Below are 14,671 nucleotides of genomic sequence, written 5' to 3'. Positions count from 1 at the left end.
TGGATTGGATTGTAAAAGCACTGTTAGTTCTTTGAAAGATGATGTCCTACATACATGGATAAACAGCACAACAGTTTGTCTGTTTAGTGCAGTAAATTAATTAGGTTTAACATTTTAGAAGAGAAAACATAAACCTTACTGGATTCATTTTGCCTGACCCGGGAAGACCCGGGCTCTTGCCCTTCCAAGATTTGTGCTTAAGTGTTTTGGTGTTTGGGGCGTGATTAACATTCCTTCTGTACCCCTGCAGCTTAGAACATATCAGGTCTTGTTGATCTGTTAAACTCTGGAAAAAGGAATACACCCAACACATGTTAGAGGAATCATGCCAACAGCTGTCAGAGTCTCTGTCAGGGGTATCTCCTGTTGTCTTGGGGTTTTGGGGCTGGCTGTCCTCTCCAGCTTGCCATGCATGCCTGGCTCTGTAGCCAGGAGCAGTTTGGAGACACAGTGGGCAGAAAGCCGCGAGCAAGGCCTGTTGTGTGCAGGTGGATGGATTTGCAAGACCCAGGACCAGAACCAGGCAGGGGGAGGGTTAGGAATCAGGTGACTGTGTCCAGGGGCCAAGAAGATGCCAGCCTCTAGAAACCAGGGCAGCTGAGGCTGAAGGGCCAGGACTGGAGCTGGCGTGGGATGGAGAGTGCAGGGCATCTTCCTGAGGTCAGGTTGGCGGTGTGGAGGAGGCGTGGGTCCAGTTCTGAGGCTGATTTGCTCCTGGGGCTTCATCCACGGCTTCATCCGCGCTCTTGGCCTGATCAGGCATTGAGGCCATTGGGCAGCTCCAGGCCCCAGCGACTTGGAGGTAAGAGTCAGCCAGGCCTGCCGAGGAGTTTCAGCAGTGAGGACAGTGGCCCAGGAGAGCAAAGATTCCACATGGTCCTAGAGGCCTCAACTGATTTCGTTTCCTCCTTTTCAGTGCTTGAAGCAGTGGCTGAAAGGGCAGAGCACTTGCCCAGCATGCCATGGTCACAGTCAGTGAAAAGAGCAGCCTGTACTTTGTGGAAGAGGCCCATCCAGTTACAGTCGACAACTGCCCTCCTGCTAGTCACAACTCAGTACTGAGAGATAAGCTGCCTGTGGAATTGGCAGAATAATCACATCCTATATTCAATAGAAGACACAAACCTATGAGGACTCTCTTGTGCTACGTGTTGCAGGCCCGATACATGGGCCTCTTTCCAACAGCTGACATTGATTATTTCCCCTACTCTGGTTCACCCTTTGGTATAATTGCATTTCTTACATTGTTGGTGCTGCTGCAGAGGGCTCTTTGGGGATGGGAGGTTCCTTTCGGAAAGTGTTGTGAGTGCCCCGAAGCAGTACCTGAGTTCTAAGGGTTCTTCACCTATTACAGTGCCCCAGCTTCCCCTGTGTGTTTGAATAACCTATTCTAGTGGCTCCACAAGAGAAATGATATGGACTTTCTGAAATTTTTTCTGAGATTGAGTATACTTGAAAATATGCCTACGGTTTTCCTCAGAGATTCTACATTTAAGAAGTGAGCTTAAGCAAACTACATTTTAATAACTTACAGTTAATGTTCAAATATTCACTGATTGAGACCGAAAGATTCCAGTCTCCTCTTCTTGAAACTCATGTGCTTTTGATGTTTCATTTCACTATTCTATTTCCTCCAGTAGATTTGCAGAGCCCTGGTGGTGCAGTGGTTAAAGCGTTCTACCGCTAACCAAAAGGTCGGTGTTGGAATCCACCAGCCGCTCTTTGGAAACCCTATGGGGCAGTTCTCCTCTGTCCTATAGGGTCGCTGAGTCAGAATTGACTCGACAGCAACGGAGATTTACAGAGTGTTTACTTCTCATCTTTTAAAAATATAATCTAATTTTTTTTTAATTGAGTAAAAAGATTCTCATTAGTATCAGCAAAAACCTTTTTTTACCCCTAAAATTGAGGCTGTGTGTTCATTATACCAGCCCCACATTTGGGACTTATCCTTTGAACACTTTAATATTCTCATGAGCAGCACTTACCCTTCTTTGTGAGTTGGTTGATCAGCAGGTGTTCGGGCGTCTGGCCCAGCACCACACACACAGTAGGCACCGTGGAGAGATGAACGTAGCGTCATTCCCTTCCTCTCCCACCACCAAGAAAAGAAACTTGTGTAATTAAACAATTCCTGAGTGCCCTTGTCCAGTCGTGTGGTGTTCAACATTTGTGTAAAGTGATGCATGCAGAGTCGTACTGTGCCCTGAGAACAACACTGTAACTGCGTTAGAAACTGTCAAAAATTAGATGTCGTTTCGTGATGTATTGACAGTGGTGCGTATAGAAATGTGAATTCTGTACACATTCCATTTCTCTCAAATAAGAAGGATCAAAAAATGTCCTTCAATGTGTTCTTTGTTCCATTGGAAATCAGCAGTCACACGTTTATGAGCCGATCTGGTCACCGTCCTCTGCCTGTGTTCAACGTGAATTTTGATGTGTTCGTGACTTAGTCTGTGGACACGCTCTTCTTATTTTGAAACAGGTTCTCCGTGCAGATCCTTAAAGTACTGTGTACATTCGTGTTACTGATAACTATTTTAGAATAGATTTTAGAATACTTGGGGACCAGTTTGTAGCAGCAAATACAGTGGAAAAGAAGAGCAGTTGTAGAGTCTTTGTATTTTGTGCATAACCTCAAGTCAGTTCTTGTGAACATGCCTTACATGTATGTAGTAGCATTCCAAATAAAGAGCATTCAAAAATAATAGCAGCTTACTGTCATCTTTATCCATTCTTTCTCGGATAATTTAAAAAATGCATTCTGCTTGAAAATTCAGGCATGTATGTTGTACTACTATCTTAAAAAAAGTGACTTCACGTGGAAAGCAGAACCATGTTATAGCTGAGGAACGTGACTGGGCACTCGGGGCCTTTTAGAGCCTGGATCAAAACATTGTTTTATCCCCCAAAAAGATTGCTAAATTCAAGTTCACTGTTCTGTAAGGTTCACTATTTAAGTTAGTGAGTGGAAAGTTTATACAGGGATGAGAATTTACTGTGTTAAGCTAAATTTTCGTGTTAATACATGTGAGGGTATTGAGGATAATCAACAGTATCGATTTTCTTTGAGACACTTGGATTCATGGCCTATTGAGGTTGATCAGTAGATTTCCCTTTTAGAGAACTTTCTGGGTATGGTGAGCACTAAGATTATTGAAGAAAGTTAAACAATTTTCTTTCTATTCTAATCTGTTCAAAGTATTATCAGTAAATATTTTTTATCCAATAGCATGTAATTCAAAATAATGTGCTTTAGAGCAATGACTATCCCTGAGAGTTTAGATCTTTTTCCTGTTGAACTGCTTCATCTAGGCTGTGAATAATGGATAACCCAATATAAAAGTGAAGTGGTGCCCTAGGAGTGCAAAGTGTTAACTGCATTTTTAAGGTAATTTCAAAGATAGTGTAGGCCAGTGGGCAAAGTGGTCAACATGCCACAAAAATGAGGAAATAACTGATTTTAAATCTATTTTAGACACTGTCAACCAGATGACACTCTCTGAAGCAATGGGTTAAAGGAAACGGGTAGAAGATCGGCAGAAGTAGAAAATCCTTTATCAACTTGAGGTCCTTACTGATGAGTTGATAACGACAGGTGACTAGTTGGGTAGGTTTTGTCAGAAACAGGACCAAAACCATCTTCAGTATGACCCTTCCATGGAAGGAATAGGGAATAAATTTAGGTGTTTTAAACACTTGTGCAACAAACTTGATTTAAAATCTCATTGTAAAGAGACATGATCATCAGTTGGTCACATCCGTTTTTACCTTCTCTTTGCTCTAACAAGGTCGACTAAGAGGAGACCTTTATACCTTCATGTGGTCACATACCTTAAGCACTTGGCTGAGAAGAGTGGATGAGGCCTGGTGGGAACCAGTGAAAGCTGGAAACCATTCATTCAACAAATACATATTGAGTACCTACTCTGTGCTAGGCACTGGGCTAGGCTTTTGTGATATGGCAGTGAGCAAGAGACAAGGACCCTGCCTTTATGAAATTTGTCTTCCAGTTGAATAAACAATAGGTAAACAAATACATAATGTTATTTCTGGTAGTGGGAAGGACTTTGAAGAAAAAGCAAGAAAGGTATATAGATAACAAATGATTTGCTTGTAAAGTACTTAGCTCAGTGCCTAGCACATAAACCTTTGCTAAATGGGAGCTAGTAGTCATTACTCAGATGAAAAAACCAACCCCATTGCCGTTGAATCGATTCTGACTCAGTGACCCTATAGGACAGAGTAGAACTGCCCCATAGAGTTTCCAAGGAGCACCTGGTGGATTTGAACTGCTGACCTATTGGTTAGCAGCGGTAGCACTTAACCACTACACCACCAGGGTTTTCTACTCAGATGAACGACCTGGGAATTGCATGAAAAGGGAGTTTGGTGTTATTGTATAAGAAAGGTTTTGTTTAGATCAGGAAATGACATTCCTTTGATACAGCCTGAACTGTGGAATGTGATCAAGTGGTGAAAGGAGCAAGAAGAAACCAATCACCTCAAAATCATTTTGAAATATAACAGCTTGGTTCCACAAATGTGCCTGAGTTGATTTTGGAGACATTATGATTCTGTAACAAAGAATAATTTCACTTGTGGCTTCTTCAGATTACCCGAAGGAGTAGTTTTGAATCAGCTTTTGGTCCACTTGGTGATTTGCTAGAGCATTGGAGGGGCCTGGACAAGGCTACTCACACTATACCCAGTGTGGGGTGAGAACTATTCTCATTCACTACATCTCCAACTTACATTCTCTTCCTATTCCGTCTTAAGAGGTGAAAGAAAAGGATGGGGGGTGGGGAATATATATATATATATATACAACAAAAATGCAGAAGGTCAACAGCACGAGCAAACTATAAAATCCTAATGAGACAACCATCAATAGAAAATTACACTGAGAATATGACGTTTGGATATCTTTATGAAAAAGCATGAACCTTGACCTTTCACACAGTACACAAAAATCAATTCCAAGTGGATTATTGTCCTCTATGAAAATTAAAATAATAAAGCTTCTATAAGAAAACAATTTTTCCAACCTTTGCAATAGGCAAAAATTTCTTAGAACACAGAAAGCACTAACCATAAGAATGAAAACTAATAAATTGCAATTAAGAACTTCTCTTTATCAAAAGTTACCATTGAGCAAGTGAAAAGGCAAGCCATGAAGTATAAGAAGATAGTTGTTATACATACTTTGAAGAACTCCTCCAGAATATATAAAGACGTATAAATAAGAAAAACACAGTGTTTTTAGAAATGGGCAAATGATTTCAATAGGTAGTTCACAAATATCCAAATGGTCAGTTAAAAAAAACCCAGTGCCATCAATTCTGACTCATAGTGACCCTATAGGACAGAGTAGGACTGCCCCATAGGGTTTCCAAGGAACAGGTGGTGGATTCGAACAGCTGACATTTTGGTTAGCAGCCAAACTCTTAACCGCTGTGCCACCAGAGCTCCACAGGGTCAATAGACATCTTGAAAGCCAAGGGGCCAATAAGCATGTCATAAGTTATTCAACATCAACCAACAGGTAAATATAAAATTAAGACATCCACCAGGATGGCTAAAATTTAGAAACAATACCACGTGCTGGTGAGGATGTGGAGCAACTGAAACATATACTGCTGGTGGGGGTGTAAATCAATACAACCACATTAACAGTATTTGCTAAAGCTAAACATAAACCTACCTTATGATACAACAATCCCACTCTTAACTATATACATTACAGAAATACATGCATTCGTTCAAAGGTTTTCATACTGGCTTTATTCATAATGGCCCCAAACTAGAAACAACCCAAATGTGCAGCAACAGCAGAATGGTATATGGTATATTTATACACTGGAATACTCCGTAATGAAAATGAAGAAATTACTGCTACACACAGCATAGATGATGTCTTAGGCTGGGTTCTCTAGAGTGCAAAACCAGTAAAGTGTATAAATATATATGTAGAGTGAGATTTATATCAAGGAAATGGCTCATGCGGTTGTAGAGGCTGGAACGTCCCAAGTCCATGGGTCAGAATAGAGGCTTCTTCTGATTCACGTAGCCACCGGGGCTGTCGAACCCAAGATCGGCAGGTCAGAGAGCAGGGCTCTTGTTCATAGGTTGTGGAAGATCAATGAATCCCAAAGATCGGCAGGCAAGACTGCAGGTAAGCTGCTAGCTCAAGTCCCAAGAACCGGAGATCAGATGAACAGGAGCCAGCTACGGGATCCGGAATGAACAAAAGCCCACAAGCCTTGCCAGAATATCAACTTATATTCAATGCAGGCCACACACCCAAGGAAACTCCCTTTCTACTGATTGGCTACTCACGGCAGATCCCATCATGGAGGTGATCACGTAATATTAAATCTTATCATAGAAGTGATCACACCATCACACAACTATCAAACCACTGAGAATCATGATCCAGCCAAGTTGCCACACATCCCTTGTCAACTTGGCACCTGTACACAACTCCTCAAACCACACATGATCTCTGAATAAAGGCAACTGTAAACTCATACTTGCCCCAGCAAAGAACACACATACAAAGCAGAAATACTCATAACAAATACAGTCCTTGTTTCTGCAACTGGTCACGTGGCTGTAACTGGTGTTTAGAACTACCTTCTTTCACCACACATTCCATATTCCCTTTGCCCTCAGCAAGCACCTCAGCTGGTCATGGTTCTTTGCCTGGTGGGGTGACCCAAACCTTCATTCCTGAAGGGTCTGGGCCGTTAGTAGTCGTGTCAGAATTGAGTTGCTGTAGATTTCCATTGACTTTAACCACAGGGCATAGTAGTACTAAGAAACACCCTAAGGGATCTCCTGCATTCCAGACATACTCTTCTTTACTTCCATTATGTAACATCAATCCGATTTCCTCTGGGTAATCAGGATCAATCACACCAGCCGATATGGTAACTCCCTTCTTTGCCTGTTGATCCAGAGGCATGAGGATCCCAAAGTGGCCAGGTGGCATTCTTTACTTCCAGTTCAGTGGAATCAGTGATGTGGCTCCTGGTGGGAGCATTCCTCCTTTTGGAACTAAGACCTCTAAAACCACAGAACATAGGGTTATGGAGACAGGAAGCAAAAAATTTGCCAGTGGTTCACTAAGGGTGATAGTGAGTGGTGCCACTCCCATTTCCATCCCTTGATTTCTGGACCCATGAATCCTGGCTATGGGAGAAAAAGCACCATATATTGGACGCTGGTTTAGAGCATATGCAGTCTCCTAGAGAACATTGTCCCAACCCTGCAAGGTATTGCCACATGGCTAGCACTATAATTGTGTCTTTAGAAGGCCATTCCATCACTTTATCAAGCCAGCTGCTTCAGGATGATGGGGAACATAGTAAGACCAGTGAATTCCATGAGCCCATTGCCGCACTTGATTTGCTGTAAAGTGAGTCCCTTGATCCCAGGCAATGCTGTGTGGGATAGATACCATGACAGTGGATAAGACATTCTGTAAGTCCATGAATGGTAGTTTTGGCAGAAGCATTGCGTGCAGGGAAGGCAAATCCATATCCAGAGTAAGTGTCTATTCCAGTAAGTACAAAATGCGGCCCTTTGCATGATGGAAGCCGTCCAATGTAATCAACTTGCCACCAGGTTGCTGGCAGATCACCTTGAGGAATGGTGGCATATCGGGGACTCAGTGTTGGTCTCTGCTGTTGGCAGATTGGGCACTCATCAGTGGCTGTAGCCAAGTCAGGCTTGATAAGTGGAAGTCCATAATGCTGAGCCCATGCATAACTTCCATCCTTGTCACCACAGCCACTTTATTCATGAGCCTTTTGGGCAAAAACAGGGGCAGTTCTAATGGCTTCCGCTTGGCTTTTCCTATCATAATAGCCCTTACGCCATTTGTCAGAGATCCAATGTGGGGGTTCTGACAGTTGCTGAATATATCTCAATTATGCATTCTGGAACTGGGTAAATCACTGCACGATGGGTTCGGGGACCCACTGGACCTATGGTGAGACAGACATGAGCCAACACTCCATTAATAACCTGAATGCCCCCACACTGACTGGTGGGCCACAATGATGTTTTGGGTCTCCTGGAATTAGTGTCAGTTCAGAGTCAGTATCCAGTAAGCCCCGAAAAGTCTGATTATTTCCTTTTCCCCAATACAGTTACTCTCATAAAAGGCTGCAGATCCCTTTGGGGAAGGCTGGGAGAAAGAGTAACAGTATAAGTTTTTGGCAGTGTATTGGAGACCTTCCTCAAGGAGACCCGGCCTCCCCTTCAATCAAGGGGTTGCGGGTCTTGAAACTCACTCAAGTCTGGGAATTGATTGAAGGACTGTGACTCTCTGTTCTGGAGATTCAAGTTAGACTCCTGTTCACCTGACCTAGAATTTACCCGTTTGTACAGATCAAGTAAATATTTAGTAAATTTTCTATTTATTTCACTCCTAAGGACACCATGACTAAGTAGCCAATGCCATAAGTCCATACAAGTCATACTATTCTGATTACTGCTTTGACTCTGCTGTCCATTACTATAACCATGCCCACCTTGTCTTTGTCAATTGAGTGCAGCCACCTGGCTCCTACTACCATGGGGTCTAATCAGCCCCATTGTAGTTAAGTGTCTTAATTCAGCTAGGGCAGTTCCCACCATCAAATTTGATTTACATAAAATAGCAAACACAGCAGTCTTCAAGGCTGCTGGGGCTCCCTTCACAAATTCATTCTTCAGAGTTGTAGTAAAAGGGCACTCCATGTGTTTGTCTGTGGGTCTAACCTGATAAATCCACTCTACAATGCCAATTTCCCTAAGCCTTTGGATACCTTCTTCTAAAGTATACCAAGGCAGGTTTGGTACTTCAACTTGATTTAGTGCAGGCCACCAAGCAATCCATGCTTCAGCAACCCAACCAAATAAACTATTAGATCCTTTCCTAACTTCTCGAGCTGAAACATTGAATGAAGAATCTGTGCTTAGTGGACACATATCAATAAACTCAGACTGATCTATCTTAATATTCCCTGCACCATTATCCCACATGCTTAATAGCCATTCCCACACATATTTCCCAGGTTTCTGTTTGTACATATTAGAAAAGTCAAGCAGTTCTTTTGCAGTATAGCCTGCCTCCTCCTGGGTCATGCTTTGTACTTCAGCTTTTGGGGCTCGCTAGGACTTAAGTCTAGTTATAGGTCTAGAAGCCAGAATCGGTAGTGTGGAATTGTTTTGAGAACATTCAGGATTGTCTTGTAAAACATCTGCCTCAGGTGATGCACCAAGCAATGACTCAGACAAGGGCTGTTAGAGGCAGCTGGGCTAATCTCATTAGATGGGAGTGGAGGGGTTAATGGTTTTTCTGGGCAGGATGGCTTAGCAGACAAACATGGAGTAATCTCTTCAGATGGGAGTGGTTCTGTTGGCAGGAGTTATTCAATGGAATTTAGGGGCTCAGTGTCTCCAGCTTCCTAATTATCTGCCCATATGTCCCCATCTCAAGTTTCAGGATCCCATTTCTTCCCAATCAATGCTCGCACTTTAAATTCATATACCTCTTGATGTTGGCAATTGAGTTGGTGTTGTAATTCAGTCACTCTTACAGTAAGACTCTGGGTTTGGTTTTCGGCAATATCAGCTCGTCACTACAGGAAATAAGGCTTTCTTTCAAAGCACAAGTAGAAATTTTAAGGTTGTTTATTCAGCACTTTAGCTTTGACTATGAAGCCCTGAGCGCATCTCTTTCTCTCACCAGTTTGTCTAGTGAATGTAGGATCAACCAACGAGCTTCCTTATACTTCTCCTTATGACAAAACAATAGACAGATATCACACGTGTTCACCCAGAGCCTCGATTTTCACCAATACCTGATCTATTGACGGTGATATTTTGTGTATTTGTATTGCCACCTCACACCATGGATTAACAGTGCCCTCTTTACTACTGGAAGCAGAGTCATCAACATCTTTAAGACTAACCAGACTTGAGAACCAATTTAGAAAACTCATCTTTACAGTGTTTCTCTAGGACCGCTCTCAGTACAAAATCCCTTTTGGTTATCTGCTGTTGAGTCACTTCTGACTCATGGCGGCCCTATGTATAACAGAAGGAAGCACTGCCTGGTCCTGCACCTTCCTCACAATCATTGTTATGCTTGAGCTCATTGTTGCAGCCACTGTGTCAATCCCTCTTGTTGTGGGTCTTCCTCTTTTTTGCTGGCCCTCCACCTTACCAAGCGTGATGTCCTTCTCCAGGGACTGATCCCTCCTGATAACATGTCCAAAGTATGTGAGACGTAGTCTCACCATCCTTGCTTCTAAGGAGCATTCTGGTTATCTAGTGCTGCTATAACAGAAACACCACAAGTGGATGGCTTTAACAAACAGAAGTTTATTCTCTCACAATTTAGTAGGCTACAAGTCCAAATTCAGGGAGTTATCTCCAGGGGAAGGCTTTCGCTCTCTGTCGGCTCTGGAGGAAGATCCTTGTCATCAATCTTCCCCTGGTCGAGGAGCTTCTCAGTGCAGGGACCCCAGGTCCAAAGGATATGCTATACTCCTGATGCTTCTTCCTTGGTGGTGTGAGGTTCCCCGTCTCTCTGCTCACTTCTTTTATATCTCAAAAGAAATTGGCTTAAGACACAATCTAATCTTGTAGATCTCAACATAACTGCCACTAATCCATCTCATTAACATCATAGTGACAGGATTTACAACACGTAGGAAAATCACATCAGATGACCAAAATGGTGGGCAATCACACAATACTGGGAATCATGGCCTAGCCAAGTTGACAGATATTTTTAGGGGACACAATTCAATCCATGACACATATCATCAAGAACCAATAGTACTGAAGGAAGAAGTCCAAGCTGCAGCTGAAGGCATTGGCCAAAAATAAGGCTCCAGGAATTGATAAAATACCAGTTGAGATGTTTCAACAAATGGATGCAATGCTGGAAGCACTCAGTTGTTATCTTAGGCTTGGTTCTCTAAAGAAGCAAAACCAGTGAAGCATATAAACATATATATACAGAGAGATTTATATCAAGGAAATGGCTCACATGGTTGTAGAGGGTGAAAAGTCCCAAGTCCGTGCGTGAGGCTGGAGGCTTCTCCTGACTCACATAGCTGCAGGGGTTAGCTAACCTAAGATTGACAAGTCTTGTGCTCACAGGTTGTAGAGGCTGACAAATCGCCAGATCAGCAGGTAAGCTGCTAGCTCATGTTCCAAGAACTGGAGGTCAGATGAGCTGGAGCCAGCTGCAGGATCCAGAGCAAGCAAGAGCCAACAAGCTTTGCCAGAAAGTCCACTTATATTGGATGCAGGCCACACCCTCAAAGAAAATCCCTTTCAACTGATTGACTGCTCATAAGAAATCTCATCATGGAGGTGATTACATTATTACATAGCTACCAAACTACATCATCACTGCCAAACCACTGAAAATCATGGCCCAGCCAAGTTAACACACAACCTTTATCATCACAGTCCACCTCTTGTCATCCTGGCACCAGTATACGTCTCTAAATAAAGATAATTATAAAGTCATACTTCCACCTAACATGATACAACTAACACATGTACAACCAAAAAATGCACTAGCCTTGCTTAGAGCTTATAAGTGAAGAAAACAAAAAAGTTTGATGCACACATACAAGAAAGAAATACTCATAACAATTCCAGTCCTTGTTTCTGCAACTGGTCACGTGGTCATATATGGTATTTAGAAATATCTTCTTCCACCACCCTTTCCGTATTCCCTTTGCCCTCAGTAAGCACCTCAGCTGATTGTGGTTCTTTGCCTGGTGAGGTGACCCAAACCTTCATTCCTGAGGGTTCTGAGCCATTAATAGTCATGTCAGAATTGGGTTGCTGTAGTTTTCCATTGACTAATTACAAGCCATGGTAGTACTAAGAGACATCCTAAGGAATCTCCTGCATTCCAGACATACTCTTCTTTACTTCCATTATGTAACATCAATCAGATTTCCTCTTGGTAATCAGGATCAATCACACCAGCCAATATGGTAACTCCCTTCTTGGCCTGTTGATCCAGAGGCATGAGGATCCCAAAGTGGCCAGGAGGCATTCTTAACTTCCAGTTCAATGGAATCAGTGATGTGTCTCTTGGTGGGAGCGTTCCTTCCCTTTGGAACTAGACCTTTAAAACCACAGAGCATAAGGTCGAGGGGACAGGAAGCAAAAATATTGCCAGTGGTTCACTAGGGGTGATAGTGAGAGGAGGTGCCACTCCCATTTCCACCCCTTAAGTCCTGGACCCAGGAATCCTGGCTATGGGAGAAATGGCACCATATATTGGATCCTGGTTTACAGCATATATAGCCTCCTGGAGAACATTGCCTTAACCCTGAAAGCTATTGCCACCTAGCTGGTGCTATAATTGTGTCTTTAGAAAGCCATTCCATTGTTCTATCAAGCTTGCTGCTTCAAGATGATGGGGAACAGGGTAAGAGCAGTGAATTCTATAAGCATGGGCCCATTGCCACATTTCATTTGCTGTAAAGTAACTTCCTAGATCCCAGGCAATATTGTGTGGGATACCATGATGGTGGATAGGCATTCTGTAAGTCCATGGATGGTAGTTCTGGCAGAAGTATTGCATGCAGGGAAGGCAAATCCATATCCAGAGTAAGTGTCCATTCCAGTAAGAACAAAACACTGCCCTTTCCATAATGGAAGCTGTCCAATGTAATCAACTTGCCACCAGGTTGCTGACTGATCACCTCAAAGAATGGTGGCATATTGGAGACTCAGTGTTGCTCTCTGCTATTGGCAGATTGGGAACTCAGCAGTGGCTGTAGCCAAGTCAGGCTTGGTAAGTGGAAGTCCATAATGCTGAGCCCATGCATAACTTCCAACCCTGTCACCATGGCCACTTCGTTCATGAGCCCTTTGGGCAATAACAGGAGTGGCTGGTGGAAGAGGATTACTGGTTTCCATAGAACATGTCATCCTATGCCAGTAAACTTGAAAGACAGCTACCTGGCCAATCCATATTTGTACCCATTCCAAAGTAAGGTGATCCAACAGATTGCAGAAATTAATGAACAATGTCATTAATACTGCACGTAAGTAAAATTTTGCTGAAGATAATTAAAAAGTTGCAGCAATACATCAATAGGGAATTGCCAGAAATTCAAGCTAGATTCAGAAGAGGCCATGGAATGAGGGATATCATTCCTGATGTTGAATGGATCTTGGCTGAAAGCATATCGTGAAGTTGCTTACTTGTGTTTTATTGACTTCACAAAGGCATTCAACCATGTGGATCATAACAAATTATGGATAACATTGTGAAGAATGGGAATTCTAGAACACTTGATTGTGCTCATGAGGAACCTGTACATAAACAAAGAGGCAGTCATTTGAACAGAACAAAGGACTATTACATGGTTTAAAATCAGGAAAGGTGTGTGTAACAGTTGTATCCTTTAACCATAATTATTCAGTCTGTATAGCTGGACTAGATGAAGAAGAAGTCGGCATCAGGATTTGATGAAGACTCATTAACAACCTACAATATGCAGACAACACAATCTTGTTTGCTGAAAGTAAAGAGGACTTGAAACACTTACTTATGAAGGTCAAAGACTACAGCAGTCAGTATGGATTACACTTCAACCTAAAGAAAACACAAATTCTCACAATTGGACCAGTAAGCAACAATACGATAAATAGACAAATGATTGAAATTATCAAGGATTTAGTTTTACTTGGATCCACAATCAAAGCCCATGGAAGCAGCAGTCAGGAAATCAAACAACAGGGAGGCAGAGCCAACATGGTGCCCTATACAGATGCATCATGTCATCCTCCTGCAGCAAAGACCCGAAAAACTAAGTAAAACAGATACAAACATCAGTCCTGGAACCCTAAGATTCAAATGAAGGGATAAAGAAATAGATCAAACACCAAATGGAAGAAGAAACTGAAGGAAAATAGAGAATGAGGACAGATACGGAGTGGAGGTCCGCTGCCAGCTAACACAGCAGTGCATCATCATTTTGGAGTGAAGCCACCAACAATCCTAGACAGGGAGTACAGAAATGCAACTTCACAGAGCTCCCAACAGGAGACAGAGCACTTGGCTACCAGAGAAACACACTTTCCTGCCCCTCACCCTTCTGCCCCGTTCATCACCTCCACCCCTCCTGACATACCATGATGAGCTGCCTTGGCTAGAGAGCTATAGCCTACCACTAGCCAATGTCCACCCTGCACTCACCTGCCTGCTCTTGCCACACCATTGTCTCCCCTTCCTCTTTTTTTTTTTTTCTCCCTCCCACCTATCCCACACCTCAACACTATCCCTTCCCTCTGGGCCACGATGTGCCTCCTCGGCTAGACAAGGCAAGAGAGACACTGGCCCAAGCCCACCCTGCCCCCACCTGCTGACACATGCCATGCAATTTTTTTCCCTTTCTTCCTTTTCTTTCTCCCTCCCAGCTAGCCTTTGCCTCACCTCTACACCTTCCCGCTGAGCTACGCCATGCCACCTTGGCTAGAGAGACGCCGGCCTGCCACCAGCCCGGGTCCACCCTGCCTCTAACTGCAGGCTCCAGCCATGCCATTTTTTTCTTTTTTTCCCCCTCTCCTTTACTTTCTCCCTCCCACCTAACCTGCATCTCACCTCTACCCTTTCCTACTGGGCCACACC

Source organism: Trichechus manatus, unplaced genomic scaffold (assembly GCF_000243295.1).
Source record: "Trichechus manatus latirostris isolate Lorelei unplaced genomic scaffold, TriManLat1.0 scaffold00245, whole genome shotgun sequence".
NCBI lineage: Eukaryota > Metazoa > Chordata > Mammalia > Sirenia > Trichechidae > Trichechus > Trichechus manatus.
Note: the sequence above shows the minus strand (reverse complement) of the source record.